The sequence below is a fragment of the Bison bison genome, unplaced genomic scaffold, assembly GCF_000754665.1.
Source record: "Bison bison bison isolate TAMUID 2011002044 unplaced genomic scaffold, Bison_UMD1.0 scf7180017864370, whole genome shotgun sequence".
NCBI classification, from domain to species: domain Eukaryota; kingdom Metazoa; phylum Chordata; class Mammalia; order Artiodactyla; family Bovidae; genus Bison; species Bison bison.
Genome location: NW_011494942.1, coordinates 2,729,704 through 2,734,841, shown reverse-complemented (window position 1 = coordinate 2,734,841; position 5,138 = coordinate 2,729,704). Strand labels below are relative to the sequence as shown.

The 5,138-nt window shown below is 39.8% G+C and overlaps 1 protein-coding gene across 14 annotated transcripts in view; it reads left to right on the top strand.

The window, feature by feature from the left end:
- Nucleotides 1-5,138, top strand: part of NRXN1 (neurexin 1) — a 1,228,156-nt gene that overhangs the window by 320,828 nt on the left and 902,190 nt on the right. The gene's annotated exons all lie outside the window — the stretch shown is intronic.

Below are 5,138 nucleotides of genomic sequence, written 5' to 3'. Positions count from 1 at the left end.
CAGATCCTCTTCATAGAAAACCCTAAAGACTCCACCAGAAAATTACTAGAACTAATCAATGATTATAGTAAAGTTGCAGGATATAAAATCAACACACAGAAATCCCTTGCATTCCTATACACTAATAATGAGAAAACAGAAAGAGAAATTAAGGAAACAATTCCATTCACCATTGCAACGAAAAGAATAAAATACTTAGGAATATATCTACCTAAAGAAACTAAAGACCTATATATAGAAAACTATAAAACACTGGTGAAAGAAATCAAAGAGGACACGAATAGATGGAGAAATATACCATGTTCATGGATTGGAAGAATCAATATAGTGAAAATGAGTATACTACCCAAAGCAATTTATAGATTCAATGCAATCCCTATCAAGCTACCAACAGTATTCTTCACAGAGCTAGAACAAATAATTTCACAATTTGTATGGAAATACAAAAAACCTCGAATAGCCAAAGCGATCTTGAGAAAGAAGAATGAAACTGGAGGAATCAACCTACCTGACTTCAGGCTCTACTACAAAGCCACAGTTATCAAGACAGTATGATGGGCCTTCTCTTAATCATCCTGGAGAAGCAACATCTACAGAAAGTTTTGCTTAAGTGACTCATATTCTAAGTTCATCTTTCATCTGGAAAATGTCTCATTGAATTCAATGATTATTTTTCCTCTGCTTTCTGGATAAGGGTAAGAAGGCTGTTAGAAAGCTTTGGAGAGATTCTTCCACTCTCTAATACTGGAACCATCATTGAAACTGGGGAGCATGTGCACTTTTCCATACCTTTGTACAATCAAGGAGCACTGACTATGTGCTGTTTCAAGAGCCTGTACTTACAAAAGGTGGTATGTGAGCTGGACCCTATTTCTGTCCTGAGAATTGCAACCATTGCATGTTTGCTGGCAAGAGTTTGTTATCTCCCATTTGAGGCAAAGTGACTTGCACCAATAGCTGGGTTTTGCTGCTATCACTTGGAAGTTTATTTCCCCCAGTGTCTATTCAAGCCCTCCTTTGGAGAAGATGAAATTCTTCTTAGAAATCCTCCCTAGAGAATTCTTTCTCAAAGAGGGTGCACTTTGCTAACTCAGTCCCACTTTCAAGGGAAAACACAAATTTATTCATTCACAACTGTAAATGTATATCATAGTGTTAAATGGACTAAATATTCAAGTTTTGCTGTTGTTGTTCAGTCGCCCAGTTGAGTCCAACTCTTTGTGATCCCATGGACTGCAGCATGCCAGGCCTCCCTGTTCTTCACCATGTCCCAGAGTTTGCCCAATTCATGTTCATTGCATCGGTGATGCCATCCAGCCATCTCATCCTCTGATTCAAGTAATAAGTAAATATTCAAGTAGTAAGCTAATTTATTTAAAGCTATGCAAACAGTTCTTTAAATGTGATTAAATATGCTTTGAAAACAATAAATTCAATGAGATGGTTCGCTAGTATCCTCGATTCAATGGACATGAACCTTGGGTAAACTCCAGGAGATGGTGAGTGACAGGAAGGCTTGGTGTGCTGCAGTCCATGGGGTTGCAAAGAATCAGACACACCTTAGCAACTGAACAACATCAGCAACAAGGCTTTCCCAGACCCAGCTTTGCACAAGTGAGAGACCCATCTCTCAGAACCTTCAGGTAGATCTCAGATGCCGTAGTGCCACTGCCACCTCCCACCTTTACCCTCTTCTTAAATCAGAATATCTTCTTTTGTCTTATTTTTTTCTCCAAATGTATTCTTATTGTATAACCAGAAAGAGTAAATATAACAGAGAAAGGGCCAATCCCATAACATCATCATGCTATGCTATGCTATGCTAAGTTGCTTCAGTCATGTCCGACTCTGTGCGACCCCATAGACGGCAGCCCACCAGGCTCCGTCGTCCCTGGGATTCTCCAGGCAAGAATACTGGAGTGGGTTGCCATTTCCTTCTCCAGTGCATGAAAGATAAAAGTGAAAGTGAAGTCGCTCAGTCGTGTCCGACTCTTAGCGACCCCATGGACTGCAGCCTACCAGGCTCCTCTGTCCATGGGATTTTCCAGGCAAGAGTACTGGAGTGGGGTGCCATTGCCTTCTCCAACATCATCATGAGGGAGTATCTATCCTTGACAATGCATTTTAGTTGTTGAGTATGACATTCTGAAGATTTATTGTTTTTTCCTTTTGAAGTTAAAACTGCTTTTTTTTTGGTTACACATTTATTAAAGACAATCATTTATAGTTTATAAAGAATATCGCCCTTATATACACAAAACTGTCCCGATATTGGTCCTTGAAAGCAGCTACTCATACCCACTGGTGTCAACACCAGTATTCAATCTAGATTGGCTTCATCTTGCTGCTAAGTCGCTTCAGTCGTGTCCGACTCTGCGTGACCCCATAGACGGCCTCCTACCAGGATCCTCTGTCCCTGGGATTCTCCAGGCAAGAACACTGGAGTGGGTTGCCATTTCCTTCTCCAGTGCATGAAAGTGAAAAGTGAAAGTGAAGTCACTCAGTCGTGCCCGACTCTACGACCTCATGGACTGCAGCCCACCAGGCTCCTCCGTCCATGGGATTTTCCAGGCAAGAGTACTGGAGTGGGTTGCCATTGCATAAGACCGTAGAGCAAACACTTCAGGTCCCAGGGAAGATGATAAAATACTCATAAGCTTTCTGGATCCTTGGATTGATTGACACTAATAAGGGAACCAATTTTTGATTTTGCGAAAGAAATGTGTTCATCTCCAATGATGATTTCAAGCTTCTGCTGCTGTACTTGGTTGGGAGGAGGCCAAAAAGCATCATCCTCTTTGGGAATTTCAATGTCATCAGCTATTCCCTTCAGTTTCTCCATCACACTTTTATGTACATAAGCTTGGTTTCTGATCATAACATAATTTTTATAATCACTGCTATTGGCATATCTTGATTTCCATCAGGTCAAAACTTAGACTCTAGGAATTCAAAGCTAAACTTGCCGTTGTGACCCATGCAGTAATGCAGACATAAGTCCCTATGTCTCTGAAAGTTGCTTTTAATTTCAAGGAAATCTACATTCATTTAGGCTAGCTAAATAGCACTTGGATAGCTACTTTGGTGATGGTTAGAAGAGCCACTTGTATAGGAATTTTAATAGTTGTGCTGGAATAAGGAAACATTAAAGCAGAGTTGGGAACTCTCAACACTGCTCAGCCAAGCAGTAAAGGAATATTTTGGTTTGCCTGCCTTGCCTCCTCTTTTCCTTTTTTCCTATGTTTCAACTTTTAATGGCTACTTATGATAAAAGAGCACTCCAATTTAAAGTGAAATTTTAGAATTCTTAATTGATGGTAAGTAGTCGAAACAAACAAAAAATATACAGTTAAAATCTAAAGTAAAACTCTAGGGAAACCACCAAAAATTAAATAAATAAATGATGACTGTTCAGATAAGGGCCCTGAAGTTTATATAAGAAATTCGGCCTTAAAACACTGTAGACTTCTGTCATTGTCATCTGTCATCATCATCATTATTATTTCAATTTGTATAAAAGTTGTTGACAGTAGGATATGAACTACAGTATCTGGTAAGGTCTCCTGTCCCAAGGTGTGGCAGTACAGGTCACACTCCCAATATCTACCCACATCTTAATTCTGCTTACTAACAAGATGGAGGAGACATGCTAGCAATGATTGTCAGTGATGTTAGGATGAAATCTTTCATCTTAAAATATAATCTTAAGAGTATGCCCAGAAAGAAAGGCAAAAAAGCAAAATGGCTATCTGAGGAGGCCTTACAAATAGCTGTTAAAAGAAGGGGAGTGAAAAGCAAAGAGGAAAAAGAAAGGTATACCCATGTGAATGCAGAGTTCCAAAGAATAGCAAGGAGAGATAAGAAAGCCTTCCTCAGCGATCAATGTAAAGAAATAGAGGAAGACAATAGAATGGGAAAGACTAGAGATCTCTTCAAGAAAATTAGAAATACCAAGGGAACAAGATGGGCTCAGTAAAGGACAGAAATGGTAGGGACCTAACAGAAGCAGAAGATATTAAGAAGAGGTGGCAAGAATACACAGAACTGTATAAAAAAAGATCTTCACAACACAGATAATCACGATGGTGTGATCACTCACCTAGAGCCAAACATCCTGGAATGTGGAGTTGAGTGGGCCTTAGGAAGCATCACTATGAACAAAGCTAGTGGAGGTGATGGAATTCCAGTAGAACTATTTCATATCCTAAAAGATGATGCTGTGAAAGTGCTGCACTCAATATGCCAGCAAATCTGGAAAACGCAGCAGTGACCAAAAGACTGGAAAAGGTCTGTTTTCATTCCAATCCCAAAGAAAGGCAATGCCAAAGAATGCTCAAACTACCGCACAATTGCATTCATCTCACACGCTATTAAAGTAATGCTCAAAATTCTCATAGCCAGGCTTCAGCAATACATGAACCGTTAACTTCCAGATGTTCAAGCTGGTTTTAGAAAAGGCAGAGGAACCAGAGATCAAATTGCCAACATCCACTGGATCATTGAAAAAGCAAGAGAGTTCCAGAAAAACATCTATTTCTGTTTTATTGACTATACCAAAGCCTTTGACTGTGTGGATCACAATAAACATTCTGAAAAGTGATGGGAATACCAGACCACCTGACTTGCCTCTTGAGAAACCTATATGCATGTCAGGAAACAACAGTTAGAACTGGACACGGAACAACAGATTGGTTCCAAATAGGAAAAGGAGTACGTCAAGGCTGTATCTTGTCACCCTGCTTATTTAACTTCTATGCAGAGTACATCATGAGAAACGCTGGGCTGAAGGAAGCACAGCTGGAATCAAGATTGCTGGGAGAAATATCAATAACCTCAGATATTCAGATGACACTACCTTTATGGCAGAAAGTGAAGAACTAAAGAGCCTCTTGATGAAAGTGAAAGTGGAGAGTGAAAAAGTTGGCTTAAAGCTCAACATTCAGAAAACTAAGATCATGGCATCTGGTCCCATCACTTCATGGCAAATAGATGGGGAAACAGTGGAAACAGTTGCTGCCTTTATTTTTCTGGGTTCTAAAATCACTGCAGATGGTGATTGCAGCCATGAAATTAAAAGATGCTTACTGCTTGGAAGGAAAGTTATGACCAACCTAGACAGCATATTAAAAAGCAGAGAC